Source organism: Lontra canadensis, unplaced genomic scaffold, assembly GCF_010015895.1.
Source record: "Lontra canadensis isolate GAN:19392208 unplaced genomic scaffold, GSC_riverotter_1.0 scaffold37, whole genome shotgun sequence".
Taxonomy (NCBI): Eukaryota; Metazoa; Chordata; class Mammalia; order Carnivora; family Mustelidae; genus Lontra; species Lontra canadensis.
In genome coordinates, this window is record NW_022631031.1 from 17,442,049 (window position 1) to 17,468,198 (window position 26,150).

Genomic DNA, 26,150 nt, shown 5'->3' on the forward strand with positions numbered 1-26,150 from the left:
TGCCTGCGGAAGCACACTGAGAAAGTTTATGAATTCACAATTAGACTCCACCAAGAGAGACTGCAGGTGACTGATTGGTAATGTCTGCTCTGAGGTAAAGGAAGGAGGTAGCAGCATGAAAGCTATTTTTCCAACTCACTAGTAGACATTTTTAAACGTGTTAAATGAATTAAAATGTAAACAGGAAGAAAAGGATGATGCCAGCTAAACTTTCCTATTAAGTGTTCATTCACATTCAATAAAAATTATACCATATATAAGTTCATTATTAAGCATGGAATCAATAAACTTTGAAGTTCAAAGGAAAAGCAACTAGCTTAAAATATCGTGGGAGATACTTTGTATTCATATCAGATCTTTTCTTTCAGATCTTATATTTAAAGCTAACTCACTTAAAATCTTCACACCTCTATTAGGAAATGGCAAAGCCAAGGATTCTCAGAACTAAATATGTATACACAGAAGTGAACACATTGAGGCTGGATCAAGGAGTAAGCACTTCTGCAAATGGGCACAGGGTAGCATCACCACAACTAAAGGCTAGCCCAATGGTACTGCTTTGAAAGGGCAGAGGTTGTGATGAAATTAATGTTTACTGGGATGTCTGGGTGGCTTAGTTGGTTAAGCCACTGCTTTTGGCTCAGGTCATGATCCCAGGGTCCTGGGATCCAGTCCCACATCAGGCTCCTTGCTCAGCAGGGAGCCTGCTTCTGTCTCCGCCTCTGCCTGCTTGTGTGTGGCTCGCTCTCTCTCTCTCTCTGTCTCTCTCTCTGATAAATAAATAAATAAAATCTTAAAAAAAGAGAGAGAGATTAATGTTTACTAGCCCCAAATATCCTTTGGAGTCATTCTTGCCTCAGTGGCTGGTAGCAGTTCTAGTAATTACATACAACACCCCCCCACACACACCACACACACACACACACACTGCACACATTTCCCCTGACTTGTATACTTCTAAACCATAGCTATATGAACAGCCTATCTCTATGATGTATAGAAGTTTCGAGGAAAGTCAATTTTCCCATTGTCAGTAGCTCTTTGAATATCCTATTTAATGATAAGATAAAGGTGGCACTAGATTTTGTTGTTGTTTTTATTTTGCCTAATGGAAGAGGGGAATGCAGGACTTAGTACTAGAGGCAACCTTTCACCAAAACAGCTTAGCAAAAATATTTATTCATCCAGTAGCATCTTTCAAATAAAGGAAATTTTTCAGAGATCAGAATTTTACATTTCCTTCTCCTTCAATATCTCACAAAAACCCTAATACTTAACACAAGTGGTAAAAGATTCTATCTAGTGAGGTAATTTAAATTCAAATAGGAGGTGGAAGCAAGTAGGGGTTCATGATCCTAGTGATAGTGGTATGAAACTCTTACAGTGTTTAGGCTAAGCAATACAGAAAGTTTAAAAAAAAAAAAAAACATGGATGTTTCCTACAGAAAATGAGTTAAAAACATGAGTTTGGTTCTAGTTGCCCATCCGTAACACCTGCTACCTGACACTGTGAAGTCGACCCCAAGCGAGGTGGGTGGCCAAAAGAATCCACAAGGCCATTGGGTTTGACCCCAATTATCTTTTATTGTAAATAGGCCATATGTCAAATTCCAGGATAAATTGGAAACATTTGATCTATCTCCTGCTTCTAGATTAATTTTGAAGATTCATTTTCTATTCTCACAGATCCTTTATCTGAGTTGCTTTGCTCTTATGTTTTGAAGAAAAGACACCTTCTGTTTGCTTTCATAGGCCAAGAGGATTCCATCTTTAAGAATGATTTCAGCAGAGGGGAATTGAACAGTCAGAACATAATTGAAAGAAATATGGCAGGAAATGAGCATATTCAAAATTGAAGATATGACCAATACCATCCACTGAATTTCTTCATAGGAATTTATGTTTACTAAGGAGAAAACATTCATTACCATGCTAAACAGAGATGAATGCTTTAACAAATCTCCTCATTTCCCCAGGCAAATCATTGCTATATCCATGCAAACCAACACAAATAAACATATCACACATGAAAAATAATAGTCCTATGAGCCTTTGAGGTATATATGGAACAAAGCTTCCTTGAGACGGACTATTAAACCACTGAAAAGATCCTGATTTATTCAAAAATGAAAATAATATTAATGTAAACCAATGTGACCTCCAACCAAATAGATTCTGCATGAGTGAGTTGGGACAATATGATTTCCATAAAACAATTTGGCATTAAAACTAAACAGCAGGGCAAGATAGAATCCACATTGCTCACCCCCCTACCAAATACTCAACGGTCCTGAACAACTTAATATATACTTGTGAATTTTGCACACAAATAATCTGTTGGAGAAAGAAGTACTGTAGAAATTAGTGAGTTTTTTCCTCAAATGGATCAGAACAAAATGAGATGTTATAGAAGTCTCATTTTGACTGGTTTTGTTGATTTAGTAAATCACCCTTGAAGTTAGAGAATATATTGGAACAAAGTGTTTATTCTGTTTTTCTTCTTTTCTTTCTTTTTTATTCTTTTGAAAGATTCTTCCATGGGTGTTTGCCTGCCAGATTAATTGTTTTCGAAGCCAGGGATATAGCCACTTTTGTGCTCACTCGTATATGACCAGGGCTCTGGTTCTCAAATCAGAGTCATTGTTTCCACCCCACAGACAACACAAACAATAGCTTCAAGCAATGGAAAGATGAAACAGAGCTGAAAAGGGGAAGAGCAAGAAAAGCAATAAAGGGCTGAGTGAAGGAAAGAAGATCTTCCTGTGATGGAAAGAAAACAGCATCCATCTCTAGTCCTGCTTGACCTTGCTTGCTACTAACTTTTGAATTTTTTGTAATGATACTGAAGAAGTGACGAGAGGTAACTGGTAAGGTAATGACCTCAAATGCCCCTCAGGCTGCTCTCAGGTCTCATCCTCATATCCAGTGAGCTTCCCTTCTCTCTGTCCCCTACCCCTTTCCCTCACATGACCCCAAGGCTCCCTCTTGCAATTCAGTTTCTCCCTCCAGCACCATCCCTTATCCTTTCTAAACCTGTAAAAGAACTAGGTTGTATGTTGAGAAAACAACTAAGAAAGAAAATGTAGAAACATTAACTTAACCTATAAAAAATACACACACATACACACACACACACACACACATAGGGTCTAATGAACTTTCCACCTTTCCACAATAAAGCATTAATAAGAACGGAGTGAGATCCTCACGGTATCAGTGATCATGAATGATGTATTCATTACCAATAAGTGTGAGTATCACATCGATGATCCATCTATCTATACACCTAATTACAATATTAAAGTCAGTGTGTATGATTAATTTATTTTCCTAAACAAGTATACATTTTTACTGAGAACTTGTTTCAAGGCAGTTTTTAATAAGAGACTCTTGTTAAACGAATATATAGCTTCAGCTATATGAGAAGTTCATCACTCTCCTTAGACTAATCCTTAAAAAAGAAAAAAAAATGCAAAATATTGACTGTTCCTAAGATAACGAGCTGACCATCCTCAAGAGATTAAAAAAGACAAAGGATCTTTAGACTCCAACTTATTCATTCAGCCAAACTTTGGTTTTTAAATATAATCTGAATCATATCATGGATGAAAGGCTGTTCTCTGGAACTTCAGGGGGAATCACAAACTCTGGTGACAAACTCACTACCATCTCTGCCTCCATCATCAATGCAGAAGCTCAGAGAAGAAAGTCAAAAGAGGAGCATTCGGGGTAATCTAAACCGGGCGGCAGTATGAGACACATCATGATCATTAATGAACTCCCTCCCCATCTTGGACCCAAACCCGACTATTCAAGGGAACCTCACATGTCCCCCCGCTACTAAGTTAGAAATTACTACTCACCCAGGTACCTGTCTGTGACACTACAGCAATGCTACCAGATATTGGATGGGATATTGGACAAGTCATTCCACTTTTCCACTTTTTATGCAGCCAAGAAATGAAGATCCTGAATATCCCAATTCTAAAGAAATATCCCTCAACAGAAATGAGGAAAATGAGCCAAAATATTTGTTTAAATGGAAGCTGGTAGTTAGAGTCAACTTGATCAATATCTGAATATCCAATCTTTATAATACTGATGATCTTTGTTGCTGTCATTATTTCTAATTTTCTTTTATAGTTGTATATTTACCTTACTCTGAGAGGAAAAGAGGTTAAAAAATGAATCATTCCACTATTATAATAGAAATACAATATTTAGTGTGGAAGAAAAGTTGAAGCTAAATGTCCTAAAATGAGGTTTGGAGATTTAGTATTCCCCTTCTCTGAATTTTTACCTCAACTATCTGAGGACACATAAAATTGTATTTGTACATATTGAATTTTTTAAGTGATCAAAGCACATATCAGGCATGATCTAATTAATAATTTTGACTTCCTCATAAAAGAAACAGAGTAGATTTCTATATATTACAGTTTAAAAAAGAAGAAAAGAAAATTGAATGATTAGAATAACAAATAATAGTTTCCAGAGTAATACATTCCTTCAGCTGCCCATGTTTCCCTATAAACAAATGTGTTCAAATCTACAGAGTTACTTATAAACAAAGAAAATGATGAGAACCTGAGGGTTCTACTCTACTTTAACTTGAGCCTCAAGGTAAAACTTTTCCTTCTCTCTGATGAGGGACATATGTCATAAGAGTATCTTTCAAATCTATTTTTAGGGGGAGGAGTCAAGATGGCGGAGAAGTAGCAGCTGAGACTACTTCAGGTTGCGGGAGATCAGCTAGATAGCTTATCTAAAGATTGCAAACACCTCCAACTCCAACCGGAGATTGAAGAGAAGAAGAACAGCAATTCTAGAAACAGAAAATCAACCACTTTCTGAAAGGCAGGACTGGCGGAGAAGTGAATCCAAAGCGACGGGAAGACAGACCGCAGGGGTAGGGGCCGGCTCCCGGCAAGCAGCAGAGCAACGGAGCACAAAATCAGGACTTTTAAAAGTCTGTTCCGCTGAGGGACATCGCTCCAGAGGCTTAACCGGGGTGAAGCCCACGCGGCATTAGCGTGGCCTCAGGTCCCGCAGGGTCACAGAAGGATCGGGGGTGTCTGAGTGTCGCAGAGCTTGCAGGTATTAGAACAGGGAAGCCGGCTACAGAGACAGAGCCAAGGAGTGACTCTCAGCTCGGGGTTACCTTGAACCGGTCGCAGGCTCAGTCAGCTCGGAGCGCGGCCGGAGGCCAGGGTGACGGGAGTAATTGGGCGCTGTTCTCTGAGGGCGCACTGAGGAGTGGGGCCCTGGGCTCTCGGCTCCTCCGGGCCGGAGACTGGGAGGCCGCCATCTTCATTCCCGTCCTCCGGAACTCTACGGAAAGCGCTCAGGGAACAAAAGCTCCCGAAAGCAAACCTGAGCGGATTACTCAGCCCGGCCCCTGGTAAGGGCGGTGCAACTCCGCCTGGGGCAAAGACACTTGAGAATCACTACAACAGGCCCCTCCCCCAGAAGATCAACAAGAAACCCAGCCAGGACCAAGTTCACTTACGAGAGTGCAGTTTCAATACCAAGGAGAGCAGCGGAATTCCAGAGGAGGAGAAAGCAAAGCACGGAACTCATGGCTTTCTCTCCATAATTCTTTAGCCTTGCAGTTAATTTAATTTTTTTTTCTTTTTCAATTTTTTTTCTCTTCTTCTGCTAATTTTTTTTAACTTTTACCCTTTTCTTTTTTTAATGTTTTTTAACTAGTTTATCTAATATATATATATTTTTTTTTCCTTTTTATATTTTTTCATTATTGGTTTTCTTTTTTTATTTGTTTCTTTTTTCTTTTTTCTTTTTTTTTTTTCTTTGTTAATCTCTTTTTTCTGTCTTTCGCCCCCCCCAACCCCACGATTTGGGATCTCTTCTGATTTGGCTAAAGCATATTTTCCTGGGGTCATTGCCACCCTTTTAGTATTTTACTTGTTCCTTCATATACTCTTATCTGGACCAAATGACAAGGCAGAAAAATTCACCACAAAAAAAAAGAACAAGAGGCAGTACCAAAGGCTAGGGACCTAATCAATACAGACATTGGTAATATGTCACATCTAGAGTTCAGAATGACGATTCTCAAGGTTCTAGCTGGGCTCAAAAAAGGCATGGAATATATTAGAGAAACCCTCTTGGGAGATATAAAAGCCCTTTCTGGAGAAATAAAAGAACTAAAATCTAATCAAGTTGAAATAAAAAAAGCTATTAATGAGGTGCAATCAAAAATGGAGGCTCTCACTGCTAGGATAAATGAGGCAGAACAAAGAATTAGCGATATAGAAGACCAAATGACAGAGAATAAAGAAGCTGAGCAAAAGAGGGACAAACAGCTACTTGACAACAAGGGCAGAATTCGAGAGATAAGTGACACCATAAGACGAAACAACATTAGAATAATTGGGATTCCAGAAGAAGAAGAAAGAGAGAGGGGAGCAGAAGATATATTGGAGAGAATTATTGGAGAGAATTTCCCCAATATGGCAAAGGGAACAAGCATCAAAATCCAGGAGATGCAGAGAATCCCCCTCAAAATCAATAAGAATAGGTCCACACCCCGTCACCTAATAGTAAAATTTACAAGTCTTAGTGACAAAGAGAAAATCCTGAAAGCAGCCCAGGAGAAGAAGTCGGTAACATACAATGGTAAAAATATTAGATTGGCAGCAGACTTATCCACAGAGACCTGGCAGGCCAGAAAGTGCTGGCATGATATATTCAGAGCACTAAATGAGAAAAACATGCAGCCAAGAATACTATATCCAGCTAGGCTATCATTGAAAATAGAAGGAGAGATTAAAAGCTTCCAGGACAAACAAAAACTGAAAGAATTTGCAAACACCAAACCAGCTCTACAGGAAATATTGAAAGGGGTCCTCTAAGCAAAGAGAGAGCCTAAAAGTAGTAGATCAGAAAGGAACAGAAACAATATACAATAACAGTCACCTTACAGGCAATAAAATGGCACTAAATTCATATCTCTCAATAGTTACCCTGAATGTTAATGGGCTAAATGCCCCAATCAAAAGACACAGGGTATCAGAATGGATAAAAAAACAAAACCCATCTATATGCTGCCTACAAGAAACTCATTTTAAACCCAAAGACACCTTCAGATTTAAAGTGAGGGGGTGGAAAAGAATTTACCATGCTAATGGACATCAGAAGAAAGCAGGACTGGCAATCCTTATATCAGATCAATTAGATTTTAAGCCAAAGACTATAATAAGAGATGAGGAAGGACACTATATCATACTCAAAGGATCTGTCCAACAAGAAGATCTAACAATTGTAAATATCTATGCCCCTAACGTGGGAGCAGCCAACTATATAAACCAATTAATAACAAAATCAAAGAAACACATCAACAATAATACAATAATCGTAGGGGACTTTAACACTCCCCTCACGGAAATGGACAGATCATCCAAGCAAAAGATCAATAAGGAAATAAAGGCCTTAAATGACACACTGGACCAGATGGATATCACAGATATATTCAGAACATTTCATCCCAAAGCAACAGAATACACATTCTTCTCTAGTGCTCATGGAACATTCTCCAGAATAGATCACATCCTCGGTCCTAAATCAGGTCTCAACCAGTATCAAAAGATTGGGATCATTCCCTGCATATTTTCAGACCACAATGCTCTGAAGCTAGAACTCAATCGCAAGAGGAAATTTGGAAAGAACCCAAATACATGGAGACTAAACAGCATCCTTCTAAAGAATGAATGGGTCAACCAGGAAATTAAAGAAGAATTGAAAAAATTCATGGAAACAAATGATAATGAAAATACAACGGTTCAAAATCTGTGGGACACAACAAAGGCAGTCCTGAGAGGAAAATATATAGCGGTACAAGCCTTTCTCAAGAAACAAAAAAGGTCACAGGTACACAACCTAACCCTACACCTAAAGGAGCTGGAGAAAGAACAAGAAAGAAACCCTAAACCCAGCAGGAGAAGAGAAATCATAAAGATCAGAGCAGAAATCAATGAAATAGAAACCAAAAAAACAATAGAACAAATCAATGAAACTAGGAGCTGGTTCTTTGAAAGAATGAATAAGGTTGATAAACCCCTGGCCAGACTTATCAAAAAGAAAAGAGAAAGGACCCAAATAAATAAAATCATGAATGAAAGAGGAGAGATCACAACTAACACCAAAGAAATACAGACAATTATAAGAACATATTATGAGCAACTCTATGCCAACAAATTTGACAATCTGGAAGAAATGGATGCATTCCTAGAGACATATAAACTACCACAACTGAACCAGGAAGAAATAGAAAGCCTGAACAGACCCATGACCAGTAAGGAGATTGAAACAGTCATCAAAAATCTCCAAACAAACAAAAGCCGAGGGCCAGATGGCTTCCCGGGGGAATTCTATCAAACATTTAAAGAAGAACTAATTCCTAGTCTCCTGAAACTGTTCCAAAAAATAGAAATGGAAGGAAAACTTCCAAACTCATTTTATGAGGCCAGCATCACCTTGATCCCAAAACCAGACAAGGATCCCATCAAAAAAGAGAACTACAGACCAACATCCTTGATGAACACAGATGCAAAAATTCTCACCAAAATACTAGCCAATAGGATTCAACAGTACATTAAAAGGATTATTCACCACGACCAAGTGGGATTTATTCCAGGGCTGCAAGTTTGGTTCAACATCCGCAAATCAATCAATGTGATACAGCACATTAATTAAAGAAAGAACAAGAACCATATGATACTCTCAATAGATGCTGAAAAAGCATTTGACAAAGTACAGCATCCCTTCCTGATCAAAACTCTTCAAAGTGTAGGGATAGAAGGCACATACCTCAATATCATCAAAGCCATCTATGAAAAACACACCACAAATATCATTCTCAATGGAGAAAAACTGAAAGCTTTTCCTCTAAGGTCAGGAACACGGCAGCGATGTCTGTTATCACCACTGCTATTCAACATAGTACTAGAAGTCCTAGCCTCAGCAATCAGACAGCAAAAAAGAAATTAAAGGCATCCAAATCGGCAAAGAAGAAGTCAAACTATCACTCTTCACAGATGATATGATACTATATGTGGAAAACCCAAAAGACTCCACTCCAAAACTGCTAGAACTTGTACAGGAATTCAGTAAAGTGTCAGGATATAAAATCAATGCACAGAAATCAGTCGCATTTCTCTACACCAACAACAAGACAGAAGAAACAGAAATTAAGGAGTCCATCCCATTTACAATTGCACCCAAAACTATAAGATACCTAGGAATAAACCTAACCAAAGAGACTAAGAATCTATACACAGAAAACTATAAAGTACTCATGAAAGACATTGAGGAAGACACAATGAAATGGAAAAATGTTCCATGATCCTGGATTGGAAGAATAAATATTGTGAAAATGTCTATGCTACCTAAAGCAATCTACACATTTAATGCAATTCCTATCAAAGTTCCATTTTTTTTTTCAAAGAAATGGAACAAATAATCCTAAAATTTATATGGAACCAGAAAAGACCACAAATAGCCAAAGGAATATTGAAAAAGAAAGCCAACATTGGTGTCATCACAATTCCGGACTTCAAGCTCTATTACAAAGCTGTCATCATCAAGACAGCATGGTACTGGCACAAAAACAGACACATAGATCAATGGAACAGAATAGAGAGCCCAGAAATAGACCCTCAACTCTATGGTCAACTAATCTTCGACAAAGCAGGAAAGAATGTCCAATGGAAAAAAGACAGCCTCTTCAATAAATGGTGTTGGGAAAATTGGATAGCCACATGCAGAAAAATGAAATTGGATCATTTCCTTACACCACACACGAAAATAGACTCAAAATGGATGAAGGACCTCAATGTGAGCAAGGAATCCATCAAAATCCTTGAGGAGAACACAGGCAGCAACCTCTTTGACCTCAGCTACAGCAACATCTTCCTAGGAACATTGCCACAAGGCAAGGGAAGCAAGGGCAAAAATGAACTATTGGGATTTTATCAAGATCAAAAGCTTTTGCACAGCAAAGGAAACGGTTAACAAAACCAAAAGACAACTGACAGAATGGGAGAAGATATTTGCAAACGACATATCAGATAAAGGGCTAGTGTCCAGAATCTATAAAGAACTTAGCAAACTCAACACCCAAAGAACAAATAATCCAATCAAGAAATGGGCAGAAGACATGAACAGACATTTATGCAAAGAAGACATCCAGATGGCCAACAGACACATGAAAAAGTGCTCCATATCACTTGGCATCAGGGAAATACAAATCAAAACCACAATGAGATACCACCTCACACCAGTCAGAATGGCTAAAATTAACAAGTCAGGAAATGACAGATGCTGGCAAGGATGCGGAGAAAGGGGAACCCTCCTACACTGTTGGTGGGAATGCAAGCTGGTGCAACCACTCTGGAAAACAGCATGGAGGTTCCTCAAAATGTTGAAAATAGAACTATCCTATGACCCAGCAATTGCACTGCTGGGTATTTACCCTAAAGATACAAACGTAGTGATCTGAAGGGGCATGTGCACTCGAATGTTTATAGCAGCAATGTCTACAATAGCCAAACTATGGAAAGAACCTAGATGTCCACCAACAGACAGATGGATAAAGAAGATGTGGTATATATACACAATGGAATACTATGCAGCCATCAAAAGAAATGAAGTCTTGCCATTTGCGACAACGTGGATGGAGCTAGAGGGTATCATGCTTAGCGAAATAAGTCAATCGGAGAAAGACAACTATCATATGATCTCCCTGATATGAGGGAGAGGAGATGCAACATGGGGGGTTAAGGGGGTAGGAGAAGAGTAAATGAAGCAAGATGGGATTGGGAGGGAGATAAACCATAAGTGACTCTTAATCTCACAAAACAAACTGAGGGTTGCTGGGGGGAGGGGGGTTGGGAGAGGGAGGGTGGGGTTATGGACATTGGGGAGGGTATGTGCTATGGTGAGTGCTGTGAAGTGTGTAAACCTGGCGATTCACAGACCTGTACCCCTGGGGGAAAAATATATTATATGTTTATAAAACATAAAATTAATTAAAAAAATATGAAACTAAGCCCAAACTAAAAAAAAAAAAAAAATCTATTTTTAAATGTTAGTGAGCCTATAAAAAAAATTATAAATCTTACACCTTTTTCATTGCTGTTTTGTTTCACCTCTAAGAAAAAAAAAAGACGAAGTCCCCTATCCACTATGACATAGCTATTTTCACCTTAATTCAAAACACAAATGTAATTGCAGAGTCCCATAGTGCTCTGAGCAGTGATCCAGATATCATGTAAGTTCCAGAGGTCGGATCATTTAATCAGAGAGAAAAACTATAAGGAGTTGATTTTGCATGAAGCACTGGGTGTAAGAAATACTATGGTGGAAAAAGAGAGGGAAAAGTAGGCTGGAGCCAAAGCTTGAAAGAACACAGTCTGTGAAAACAGGAAAATTTGAGACACAGGAGAATTAAAGGTGTATGTATGTGCGGTTTCATTGTGGCTGTTTGCCCAGCAGAAGCATGCTTAGATCTGAGCATTGGGAGAATGGGTTGGCCATCCACATGCAGGAGTGGTGGTAGGGAGGACAGCTGAGATATAATGAAGGCACAATCTAAGACAATAGTGGCCTAAATGGGGAAGAAGGGAACCAGAGTGAAACCACTCATGGAAACATAATCGCCTGAACTTGACTGTGGTTTAGATGTGGTGATAGAAGAGGCACTGAAACTAACACCTTGGCTTTGGGTCTGAGGGAACAGATAAAAGGGGATACCTTAGCTGAGAGAGAGGTTTTTTGTGAAGAAATGGATTTGGGAATGACTGAAGTATTTCAATAAAACACGTTGAACTTGAGGTCTCCCAGGGCATTCTGGTGTAGATGTGCAGCAGGAACCCGGAAATGCATTATCTGGAGTTCAGAAGAGAGATCGAAATTAGAAATGCCAGCCAAAGTCCTACAACAGACTGAAATGAGTTAATGATGAAATATTAGAGAGAGAAATATGAGAAGAAAGGAGGGTTGGGAAATTAAAGATAGAGTGGATTTCCTGTTAATCAGACACTTTAAACTTAATCTATGCCAAAGCCCACTGATCCTTCTTTCTTCTTCCTCACCAATTTAATTATCCTTTTTCACCCCCAAATGGATCCTTCTTCTACCACCACTTATGCTGGCCTTGTTATTTATATTCTCAGCCAAGAAAGAACTCTTGTAAGTCACCCTTAGCTTTCCTTTTCCTTAAATCTTACAGATCCTTCTCCTTGGAAATCTCTTCCATGTAGCATTCTTTTTGCCAATCAGTTCATGGGTTTGAGGTCCTCCTTATGTGTGACCTAAGTACCTCCCTGCTCTAGTTCATTCTCCAAATTATCTCTGAAAAGTATCTAAGAGATCAAATTGATCACATCCCCACCCCTATGTTAAAATCTCTGCTGGCCAACTTTGCACAGAATGACATTAATATCTGGGTATGGCTTTACAATGCCCATGTCTGCCTATTGAAATGCTGATGGACAGGGACACCTGGGTGGCTCAGTGGGTTAAGCATCCAACTCTTGGCTTTGGCTCAGATCAGGATCCTCAGGGTCGTGAGATCTGGTCCCACATCAGACTTGCGGAGCTTGCTGAAGATTCTCTTCTTCTCCTTCTGTCCCTCCTCTCCCTTAAATAAAATAAATAAATAAAGTCTTTTTTTTTAAAGATTTTAAAGATTTTATTTATTTATTTGACAGACAGAGACCACAAGTAGGCAGAGAGGCAGAGGAGGAAGCAGGCTCCCTGCTGAGCAGAGACCCTGGGACCCTGGGACCATGACCTGAGCCAAAGGCAGAGGCCTTAACCCACTGAGCCACCCAGGCGCCCCATAAATAAAGTCTTTTTAAAAAAAATTCTGATGGACAAATGTCAGCTCTTTAAGGCTTTTCCTATTTGGCCCCTTCCTTAGCACCCTCTGCAGAATTTCATATGGAACAGAGTAACAATTTTTGCGCTATCTGCTCTATTGCCAGCAGCTGTGAAAGAATAATGAGAGAGGCTAAGGAATCATAAGGTTGGTGCTCGAGAATGATCAACAAATGGGATTTGGGGGGCCCTTGAGAATAATGGTGAGAGGTGAAAGAGACTGGGCAATGGGTAACTCAGTATGATAAAGGCCAGAGTCCTCAAGGTGGCTCCAAAGGCCTGATGACCCAACCTCAGCCCACCTCTTCAGACTCATCTCAAACCATTCCCCTTGCTCTCTGCAGTCAGGTCTCATGGGCCTTCTTACAAGACAGCCTATGTCCCCTTTTATGTTCTGCTCCCTCTGACAGAATCACTTTTGCTTGCCTCTGACCTGCTGCCCTAGAGCTAATCTATATTGCCATGTATTCACACGGGGACCAGGGCCTGACTCCCACACTAGGCCAGCTGTGCTTCATACATTCTCCTTGAGCCCTGGAATTTTCCTTTATACACACACATCATTTTGGCACATCATAATGGCTAATAAAGGATTATCACATCTAGATCATTGCTGTAGTTATTAAAAACATGACTAATGATTTTATTCTGGAATGCAATTCTTAAAAAGCCCAAAGAGGGACAGAACAACATATTATCTATGACCAAGTAAAGCTTCCAGAAGGTAGGAGCCGATTCTCAAATGTGTGCTTCTTTACAGACTCAAAACTCCACGTCATTTTAATAAACAGTCAAGACCTGTCACTCAGTGTCAACATTTTAAAATTAAATATGTTTTTTATGACCATGGAACACTTCTGCGTGCACAGGCAGGGGTGACCATGTGAAAGTCACAACCAGTTGAATCCAAGGGAACACAGATAAAGATGAGTGAACAATCTAGATTGCCAACTCACCAGAGCAGGGGGCATAACCTCCCTCTTTTCTCTGGCGCTATCACAGCAGACCTGCAACAAATACTTCTTAAATGGAAGAAGGGTCTCCTTGAGTAATGAGTGCGATTTAGTCTTTGGTAGACGAGAAGTATGGAAAAAAAGTGCGCTGTCATTACATAGTGTACACTTCCCAGGATGAGGATGAACAATGGTGATCGAGCCAGAGTCTGGAAACAGGAGTGGGGAGAGGGAGGATTTCACTAGTAGGGAGAAGCACTGTTGAACCGGTTAAGAATAAGACAGGAGAAGCTCAAACTATGTTTAAGTGGGAACCTGAGGTTGAATTTGGAATGTGGGTCTCAGCTCCCTCCGGACTTTCTTTTTTTAACCCACATGTAGACAGAGGCTTCCAGTTCTCAGCAGTGGAATGAGTGTGCTGTACACACGCCCCTAACATCAGGAGATCCTCAAGATACTATTTATGCAGCAGTTAGTTCATTTTCACCCCAGAGAATAGCTAATGAAATGAAGGATTGCCAAGATTACTTGGCAGACCTATTACCACCAAAATCTTCCAATGTAACCGGTTGAGCATGGCTCATTTTCTGAAAAGTGCCATTGAGTTGGTGTCTAGCAGGAGCTTAACATCTATTAGGTCTTTAGACATGCCTGAGTGAAAGGTGCTATATACTAAAATTATTGAGTTTCACCATATGCTCCCAGTTGCTCACAGAGGTGAAGAACAGCTGGTTCATCTTTGAAAGGCAAAAACTCAAGTTCCCTGAACTAACAGCTTTCAGAAATTATATTCGCCAGTTGTAGAATTCACTTCTGATTCTTATTCATAGTAGCCATTCATTCTAAGATATTTATTTATCTGCACATACCTATTTCATTCTCTTAATTGCATTTAAATTTTTGCGGGGGGAACGGTTATAAAACACATCCTTATTACATAAGGGAGGCATATACATACAGTTTGATGGCATACTAATTTATCAATATCCAGAATTATTATAAAGAAGCTGTTTGAAAGCACCAGAAGAGTACCAAAGTTTCATTCATTCATGAAATGATTGATTGCATTACTCCGTAGAAATGGATTCATATTTCTGAATACATGTTACTTTATATCCCTCAAAGAGAAAAATACATTTGCACTCAATATGCATTTATAGGCTAATATGACACAGGTGTGGTGATATTAGAAAAGAGAAAGCCAACTATAAAGAAGAAAAATAAAAGCTTTGCTAGGGAAGAAACTCAGATTTCAGAATGGAGCTGCGGATTTGGAAGTCGGAAAATCGCCAAACGTGAAAGATGTTTTTCATATCACAGGGAAGCTCAGTCAACCAAAAATCTCACCAGCAAAGGTCTTGGTAGGGCACGTTATAGGACAAAATCAAGTTTAGGACAACTGAGATGTTGATTTAAGCAACCGAGACCCCTAAGATAGCCTGCACAGGACCTGCTACCCAGCATGAAGCTAACAGGAAAAAGACCAGGTGGGGGAGGCAATGCAAAGTATTCCAACACCCGCCCCCCAAACCTTCCCACCCCCCACACTCCCCACATCCCACACCGAGTTCCGTGTTGCTGTTGGGCTAGGTGATTGCAGCTGCTGCTGAAGAAGCATTCAGCCCTGACAAAAGTTTTAAATGTGTCAATCTTGATGGAGAGCACTCCTTTTCTAGACCGTCACGTTTATGCACATTCTTATTACCAACACTACTTCACGTTAACTTTTAAAACTGATTTCTTAAGTTCTTAAGATATTTTCATTCCTAATCCACTTTGGAGAGGAAGGAGGGAAATGAAAAAATAAATGGTGCTAGACATTAAATTTTAAAAATTGACCAAGAGAACTTTTTTGGGACACAGCTTAGAAACAACACACATCAAAGTACCTGTTACTGGAAAGCCTCGTGTTTGGGAATGCTGGAGAGAAATTTTTAAATTAGAAACAACTGTGTCCTTTGGAATGGACCATCTGAGGATTTAAAGCTAAGGACAATCAGGATTCCGTGTATTTGAAATACACCCTGACAGTCAAGTTAAAAGCTAAATAATGATAATGGTGATGATGATAATAATTCACCTGCTAGCATTTATTGAACACTTAAGGGCCAAACACTGTGGCTTTAAATAGATCATCCAAATGAAGGGACAATCTTATTTACGTGGATTTTCTATTTAATCATCATCACAAACCCACCAGGTAGATACACTAAGATATTTGTTTGGAGAATTTAGCTAAGTGGTTAGACCGTGAAGCTCATGGAGGCAGGAGAGAGACTGTGCTGGTATCCGGTTCAGCCCTAACTAACACGCAACCTCAGGCAAGTCACTAACTTCTCTGTGATTCTGTGATTCTCATCACCAAAATAGGAGCGTTCATAAAAATTAATTGCAATGATATATGTAAAACATCTTAAAGAGTCCTGATTTATACTAAATGCCCCCAATGGGTAACTGTTCTGATTATCCCCATTTTAAAGATGAATAAACTGAGGCCAAGAAGTTTGGAAACTTGCAAAAGCCACACAGCTAATAAGTGGCACATCTAGAATTTGAATTCCAGCAGTATGACTTCAGAGCCCAACCTCTTAGCCATATGCCATCATGGATACATAATTTTGAATATCATTTACAAAGAAAGAATTTTTCATTTGGGTTTTATAGAAGGTACACGTGTTATAATTATTCTTAACTTCCTATCCATAGTTACATATGGATATATAATTATGATCCATAATTAGGATGGAGTCATTGCTTTGATTCAATTAGTCATAGAGCCTAGTCAGAATCTTAACCCATTCTTAGTTCATACTAATACTTTCCATTATCCCATATTTAAGTCCTTTATTTTAAAAACACATTGCTTTTGGGGCACCTGGGTGGCTCAGTCTGTTAAGCAGCTGTGTTAGACTGGGGCCGTGATCCCAGCATCCTGGGGTCAGCCACCTGCTCAGCAGGGAGTTTGCTCCCCCATCCCTCCCTTCACCTGCTCTCTTTCTCTAATAAATAAATAAACCTTTAAAAAACAAAAACACCTTGATTTTTCCTAAGACAAAATTAAGAAGGAAAGAGTGTATGAACTAATATGAATTTGTAAAACGTAAGAAACAGGTTTTTCAGGTTTTTAAGTGTTTTTAAGATAAAACTTTAAAATCATAAATCTAATTCAAATTTGCATCCTTTTAAAATTTCAAATCTTACCAAACATTGAATATTTCATGAAAACCAATCCTAAGGATATTTAAGGAATTTAATAAGGATAGCATGAATTTTCAAACACTTTCTTTTCTTTGGCTTATTTTTTTAACCACCAGGTGCTACGGAGTCTCAAATGAACTTAAAATCACTACAATGTCCTCGGTATCTTTTTAAAATACCCAAAGACCATGGGCCTTTAGATATTTGGATGCTTTTCAATATACCACAAGGCAGAAAAGTTATGGCTTCCCTAGCATTTGAGAATTTCAACTGTAAGAAAATAAGTAACAAATGAAAATGCAGAATCACTTCTCAGGGCTAACTAGAGACCTGATGGAAGTACAGGTCATCCCAAGGTAGGCACGAGCTGGTTCATGAATGACTTCTAGACCAGCCACCCACAGACTTGCTCCCTCTTGGAGCAAATGCTTATACTGCATCAGCCTGCTGATTCCCACCTCAACACCATGGTCAAAAATAGGTTCAACCTAGGTGAATCTTCAGGAAATTATGCTGAGGAAAAAAAAAAAAAATCCTGAAAAGTTAAATGCTGAATCATTCCATTTATATAACACATTGAAATAACAAAATTTCAGTAAGAGGGAACAGATTAGTGATTACAGTTGTCCCCCCTTCCCAGGGAAGCAGTGTGGATATAAAAGAATGACAATGGGGATGCTTGATGATGGAAATGTTCAGCTTGACTCCACGTGGTGCTGGAGATGCAAACCTACACGGGATAAATTACACGGAACTAAACACACACCCTACCACCGCACATGAGCACATGAATATAAGTAAAATGGGAGATCTGAATTAAGATTGGTAGAGTGTTCAATGTCGATAGCCTGGGTTTTACAAAACGTTACCCCTGGGGGAAATGGGACAAAGTATTCATGAGATCTCTTGTTTCTTACAACCGCAGGTAAACCTGCACTAATTCATAACAATTCTATTGAAATTTAAAAAACAAACAAGGTCTGCAATGGCAGAAAATTAAAGTGAGGGGCACCTGGGTGGGCCAGTAGGTTAGCATTCAGCTCTTGGTGTGAGCTCAGGGTCATGATCCCTGGGTCCTGAGATCCAGCTCAGTGGGGAATCTGCTTAAGACACTCTCCCCCTCTTCCTCTGCCCCTCTCCACCACTCTCTCTCTCAAATAAATAAATAAATAAATCTTAAAAAAGAAAGGAAGGAAGGAAGAAACTGAACAGGAAAAGCAGGAAAGAAAGGAAACCCCGGGGCTACAGGTCTCTCCCCGCAACCCCACACCCCCGCACTCCCCTCACACTCCCCTGCCCCCAGTCAGACCCAGGTTGCTCAACCTGAGTTTCTGGATGTGGGGACATTTGGCTCTCTGCCCAACTTTCCAATCCCCACAACCTCCCCCCACCGATGTTTTAAACCCCCAGATTCCCCGCCTCCGTGTCCACCTCAGGTGGAGGAACAACCATAACCCAGTCCGCAGAGCCGGAGCCACTGATCTGCAAACACCTGGTCCTGAACTAGGGCTTGAATCCCCAGCAGCCTGAGATGAGCCTTCCTCATCTAAAATGCGGGCACCCAGGGCTGTCGTGCGGATTAGCAGCAATAGATTTAAAGCCCCTAGAAGCGGCAGTTCTACAATTCCTCAGCAATAGGCACACGTATCCACATCCGTGTGTGAAGACTCTGTTTCTGTGGATCTTCGTGCAAAAGAAGCTTCGGGCTTCGCAGAAGAGCCCAGATCAGGGCCTGGGTTGGAAACTCAGAGCAGAACCCCCAAGGAAGTTCTGCGCGTCTGTCCTGGGATGAGACGGCAGCGGAGAAGAGACAGGCTGCGTTCCATAGAAAGCGAGCCAAAGCCGAGGGAGGTGCACGGAAAAAGGCAGGGGTCACAAATGGAGAATGGCGTGGTCATTCCCAGAGTGTGCTGGTGACGACTGAGGGTACAAACTCAAAGAAGAAACGCCCCCTGTTTTCAGAAGGGTTTGGAGTCTAAGGTTTGGGGCGGGATGGGGGAGGAGTAGAAAAATCTACAAATACTGTCAATTTGAAAGGGCTGAGATGGAAGCAGATAGGACACATAAAAGCAGCAGAGAAACACAGTGGAATCAGACCAGAGAGAGCTAGGAAGACGTCCTGGAAGAGGTGTTTGAACTGAGCTCCAAAGGAGTAAGAGGCCGGCCAAGTTGCTAGAAGTCGGGGTGGGGCTGGGGAAGCAGGAAGAGGTCAGGGCACAGCACGGGGAGGGCGCTGAGGTGTGCAGTGTCCTGATGTGTGGGAGCTCCAGCTGTTTCTCGTGCTGAGGCCCACCTGGCCCTGTGGGGGAAGATGGGAGATGCTTGAGAGGAAGTAAGAGTGGATCCTCAGGCACCATGGCTGGGGCCATAGTGAACCTCATCCTAAAGGACAAAGGGAGCCACCATAGGACTTTAAGTAGGTGAATTCGTCCCGAGATCCGGGTTTTAGAAAGATCAGCATGCTGCTGAGCGATGAGAACCAACTGATGGTCAAAAGAATCTTTCTAGTTGATTTTGCTCCATTTTTTAACTCTGTATTTTTGCAAAATTGTGCACTTTAAGAAACAGTCACAGAAGAGGGGATGGAGCCTTTCTGAGAGTTTGGGGAAAGCCTGCCTTCGGAGACGGAGGCGCAGAACTGAAGTCTGCACACACTTCCTGAACTGCCTGAGACCCTTGCCCGCAGCCTCTTTGCAAATCTCTGTGCCCACAAGCTCTGCTGATGGCATGTCTCTCTGGGGCAATGTCCAAAGTGTCCCAAACACACATTCTATCCCCTTTTAGTGGCCCAGGGTCCTGGTGCAGCCCACCTACTGGTCCGTGGGGTGGGGCTCTGGGAGCCCTCCCAGTTCCTTAGGTCAGACACAACGCTCCAAAAGGGAAGGCCCTGAGAGAAAAAGCTGGTGTGCTGGGCCAGGGGATAGGAGCTCCAGAGCGGACAACAACGCCGCCCTCAACATTCGCTCCCTAGGCTAGTGCTGGGTTCTAGGTTGTTCGGGTTTAGGTCACCCCCTCTCCAAGCCTTTGGGATTAGCTCAACTGTATACTCTTCTATTCTGCCCCAGCTCTAGGCTCACGAAGTGGGGACACAGGGTCCAAATTTGGCAGCAGACCCATGTTGTATGACAAGCAGATATTCTATCTATCTATAGAGAGAGAGATGTAGTCTTAGCTATAATATTATATAATACATGGATATATATAATAGATACAGAATCTATATTATATATAGAATATACGAAGATATAATATATACATATACATAATATATATACATACAACATATACATATATTGCCTATATATTATATCTACATGTATTCTATACATAATATAGATTCTAAATATAATATATCTAGATATATATTATGTTATATCTAATATAATATTAGATATATAATATATAGATATATAATATAGACATATAGGTATGTAATATATATTCTATTACATATAATGTAATATATAATGTAATATAATAATATATTATCTCTCTATATATATTCTAATATAAAGAACCTGATGGCCAACATTTGACCCTATTGGGGAACGTCACACAAATATTTCAAGATCCTTTGGGGGGGTCGGGGGCCTGGGAGAATGGATGATCTGGCGCCACCGGGCTCTTGGAGAGGCGATCATTTTGACTGTTGCCAAGTCACTTGTAAGGATCCTGACACCGGAGGTAATGATTTAGAACATCTGTTTTCTCAGACACCAGTTTTAGTGGACCACAGAGTGGCTGCTCTTTCTCAGCAGGGACTCAAACAGCCCTGCTCCCTTTGTGCGGGAGGCCCTCTCCATCTCTCACCACATTGTCTCCAGCGACAGGCTGCACGTATTCCCAACAGCACCTCCCACAGGAAGGACAGGTGGCTCCCTCCAGAGCACTCAGGATTGCCACCAGCACACCGACTTTCTGTCCCAGCACAGTGACCCACTGCTCAGAACTGCAGGTCAGGATGGCTCTTGCACTACATGGAGCTTGCTAAGCAAAATTCCATTTTCTTTACATTATTGTATCTGGAGCATCTTACATGATGCCTGGTCAATTGTAGATACAGATGATAATGGTGGTGACGATATAACATAATGGAAGGAGCAGCATATGGGCTTTGAAGTCAGACCATTTCAAATTTCAGCTCTTCTTCTCTATACAGCTAAATTACTTAATTTCTCCGAGACTTGCTCTCTTTTCCTATAAAATGGGCATACATGATTAGTGTGAGAATTAAATCACACAATGAAATCATTCTAATGCAACACCTAGATTAGCAAGGCCAATAAATGTGAGTTAGCTCCCCCTTTGCATGCTTGTGGGGTAACTATCCTGGGCAATAGACAGTGTGGCCCATTGTATTTATTACTGACAGATTTCCATAAAGGTTTCGACCTAGCAGCATTTTTCTGAGGACAGTGGATATCTGGGGAAGAGCCTTTCAAGTAGAGACAAGGGTAAATTCAAGGCCTCAAGGTTGGATGGTCCTTGGCATGCCTGAGGAAGTACAAGGGGAAGTGAGGAAAGGAAGAAGTAGCATGAGATGAGGAGAAAAATAAGCGTATGCACAGGCAAGTTATGGGCACCTGTAGGTGAGGCCTTCATCTCTTTATCTCTGTAAACCTGTGAGTGAGGGAGAAAATCATTGAAGAGCTTTGAGCAAAGGAGTGAGAGGGTCTGACACAGTAGAGGAGGATTGCTTGGGATGCTGAGCTGAGAAGAGACTAGAGCAGGTTAAGGGTGGAGGCTGTAGGAGCAGAGGAGAAGATTCCCAGACCTCCAGGGAGGCAGGGAGTAGCTTGGCCCTGGGTGGGAAGAGGGGTGGTGGGGAGAAGTGGTCAGATTCTGGATTATGTAGAAAGCAGAGCCAACACAATTTGGTAATGATTAGATGTAGGGCATGGGGAAAAGAGGAGTCAACAATGACTTACAAGATTGCAACCTGAGTGACTGGAAGAATGGAGTGGCCATTTCCTGAGAGTATGGGCGTGGGGCTGGCAAAGCCTCTCCAGGTCACCTGCAAGCGACTGACAACCACCGGCAAGCTGCAAAGCTTAAGTGGCAAAAAAATCCAATTCAGATTGTCCACTGCAAAAATCAGGGCTCTTTCCCTCTTGTCCTACTGTGTCCATTACAATACATTGTAGAGGTCAGAGTAGGCAGTTCTGTCTGGAGCATTAAGACAGACTTCAAGAAAGGTGCGGTGTCTGAGAGAGGGACAGCAGGGAGGCCACAGGGCCATTTTGACATGAACAATAGCAAGAGCAAAGGTGTTGCTGTGTCTTCTCATGTGTCCTCAACTGCACATAAGGTACGTACAGGCTATACTGTGGGAGAGAAACCTACAAAGATATATCACATAATGGAAGATACTGAATGCTATGGTTGAGAGCTGTAATTTAATCATTTGGGCAATAAAAAGCTGTTGACAGCAAGCAGTAAGAAGAGAGATGGCTTGAATTACGATTTAAGAAGATAATTTTAATATCAATAAAAGTGATGATTTGGGGAAGCAAGAGATTAGAATCTAAAACCAATGGAATAATCCAAACATTCATTACAGTAATGTTTTAAAAACAGAAAAGGTGTAATTTAGGAAACATTTGATAGTGACACTGACAGTACTTTGGATCAATTGGATGAGAGTGAGGGTAGGTGACATGTCAAAAGGATCCAGCTTATCTAGTATTAAGATTGATGTAATTAACAAAGATGAGGAATGCAGGGAAAGAAAAAAGTTTAGCTGGGAAAATAAAATGGAAGGATAAATTGGAGGTAGGTACCACTGAGTTTAAGGAGTCTGAATGCATAACCACATGCAGATTTTTTTTCAGTAGCCTTCAAAAATCAGTAGAGAAATTGGGCTAGAAATCCGGATTTGGGAGTCATGAGCATAGATATGATATCAGAAGATTTAGATTTAAATGAGATGGCCCAGGAGAAAATATTGTCTAACAGAAAGATCAGGGATGGAACCTGGAGACACCCTTGCCTTTGAGGGGCAGATAGGAGAGAAGGAGCCAGGAGAATCTCGAAAGGGCAGGGAGACCAGGGGGTAAAAGGAGGGGGTCAACAGTGTTGGGTTCAATATAAAGTCAAGTAACATGAGAGAAAAGAAACTGCAACAGCATTTGATCATAGGAAGTGCCTGGGAACCTTCGGGAGAGCAGTTTTTCTAGAGTGGTTGAAGAAAGCAGAATTTTGTGGAAGAAGTAACAACTTAGAAATACAGCCTCATCTCATAAGGAGTCTGGACATCCAAGAACTCAGAAATGACTCCAGCATGCCAAGAAAAGGGTTTCCTTGTTGCTGTTTCTTTGTTCATTTTGTTTGGTTTTAGTCTTTGTTCTTTTTAAGATGAGGACACAAGATGTTTATAAAGGATAAGTAAGGATAAGCCGGGGGAGAGGGAAAGAGTGCAAATACAAGAGAGAAAAAGGAAATGTGATGGGGCTGGGGAATACAAGACCTTAGGAAAAGTCACCTTGGAGAGCGGGGTCACGAGCGCTCTAGGCGGCAAGTGAGGTTTCAGAGAGAATGGGGAGAAGAAGAGGAGGAAAGACATCCTGGGAGAACAACAGAGGCGAAGAAGAACCAAGCTGGGTCCATTCCATGTTTATGCTGAAAGACTATTTAAGCTCTGATGGTTTGAGGGGATGTCCTGGTAGATGGTGGGTCATTGGGGTAACATGGGAAGGCACTGAATGGAACAGTCACAAAATCACTTTTTATCTAGATCCATCGCCACAGATCAGGAACAGCTGAGATTTCTTCTCAGCGTGAGGCTCCTGGCGAAACGGGAACTGCACATCTGCTTTGACTCCCTTCAGACTCACCATGATTTAAATAAAAAGCTTATACAGTATTTACTTGAAGGTCCAAAGTCAGATGGAAAATTTTTCCATTATAAAATTCCAGCCAGGTCAGAAGAAATCAAAGCCCCGAGGAGAATCATAAAGGCCAGTCCAGGCCCAACAATAAAACTGAGATAAATTGGGGCTGTGGTTCCTAGTTTAATTTGTATGTCCATGCTTCTGCGACAAATAATTTGAGAAGGTAGGTCTTTCCTTGAAAGAAAGTACAAAAGGTGTTCCTTTTAAGCCAGTCAACACCAGGACAATGTGCCCATAAAACCCAATTTGCTTACTTATTTTAGAGTTGAACTTGTTATGAGCTAAACGCAGAGTGGTGGGTTTATGGATTCATTGACACAAGTAACATCTCCAGGAAGACCACCATTCTCCCTCCAGTCAATACACTGGTCTTCAGAAATTGTGCACCCACTGTGTGTGGGGTCTTGTTTGGTTTTGTTTCTTGAAGGATAGTTGACACATAACATTACCTTAGTTTCAAGTGTAAAATGTAGTGATTCAGCAAGTCTCTACATTATACTTCGCTGGACTCCCCGCAAGTGTAGCTGCCATCAGTCACCACACAACTCTATCCCAGTACCATTGACTGTGTCCCCAGTGCTTGAGCTCTTGTCCCCATGACCTACTCATTCCATAACCGGAAGCCTATACCTTCCATTCCCCTTTGCTCATTTTGCCCATCCCCCCCACCCCTGCACCCGTCAGTTTGCTATTCTCTATTTCTGCTTTTTGTTTGTTTGTTTGATTGTTCATTTGGTTTGGCTTTTAGATCCCATGTGTTTGGTAAATAAGCTGTAACTAACTCTGTACATTAGAAATCCCATTTCGTCTCCTGGAACAAAGTCTGTGCTGTTTTTCTTGGGGAGCCCTAGTTCACTGCTTCCTGTTCTGTTATATGCTGATATGACTGAGGGGTGGGATCGTCTAGGATTATTTTTGCAATGCCAGACCATGGTTTTATTTAAGACCTACTTGCCTCTGACCCATTTTACTGACACCTAATGCTTTATCTTCTAACCACAAGGAAGGAGCTGTTCCTCATGAAACTTTTTCAACTCACCATCCCTGGACCTAGCATTGCCTTTTTTTTTTTTTTTTTTTTTGGCATCTTCATGGCACTTGCCTATTATCTCTTAAGGCATTTCTCGCTCAATATTTTGTACAGTAGCTATTTGTATCCTTGGGACGGACCCCTCAGTGCCCTCCTACAAGATCTGGACACAGAGGTGAGGAGCCCTTAGTCACCTTGGCATTCCCTGAAGCTGCTGGCCCTTTTATAATCAATCAGTACCAAAGTGATGAAAATAGGAAAGAAAGCAGGGTCATGGTAGACAGTGTGAGTTCACCATCAAGTAGTATGCTAATAATTGTACACTTCCTGCCAGTCATATCCCACGAATTGCTCTGCTCATTTTTCCAAATACAGAACAGAAGGTCCTGTATGAAACAGGTCTAGAATGCTGGTCTATGTGGCCCAAATGAGATCACGTAAAACCCTGCTTCATCTGGTGCCAAGCCATCTGACCAGCTCGCACCATTATTAAAAGGCTTCAGTCACAATACAGAGACTTAACTTTCACAAGGAGAAGTGCGGCCAGAAGAAGGCATTCTTTCCTGCTAAAGCAACCAACTGCAGCACTCCTTGGGAGAGTCTAAGATGGCATAGGAAGTTGTTGTGTGAGGAGCTTCTTTTTTTAAAATGGGCATTTGTAATTGGTTTTTTTTTTTTAAAGCATTTATCACAGTAATGAAAAGAGCATCTTCTGAACTATATTCTTGCCACCATCCAGGGAGAGGGACCTCACCCAGAGGATCATGGAAATAAGGGAAAGGTGTTCTCTGCTGCATCTGTAGCTCAGTTTGGACAACTGACCTATAGAGAATTAGACCAAAGCCCTGCCAGCAGATTAAGGAAATTAATAATAATTATAATAATTTATCCAGTGCCTGCTCTTGGCTAGACATTGTATTCGGTGCCTTATACACACTATTGTTAATCTTCACTATACCTCTACAAGGTAAGCATCTTCCTCTCAACCTGAAAGACGAAGAAACAAAGACTTAATAAGGTTTGGTAACTTGCCCCAAATTTACACCTGTATCAAAAGCCCTCACTGGGATTGGAAGACAAATCTCACTTTGGAGTCCACCTGACTCCAAAGCCTCTACTCTTTACATTTCATCAGATTTCCTTTATGAGACACAGATTCTAAAACAGGAAGAGTCATCT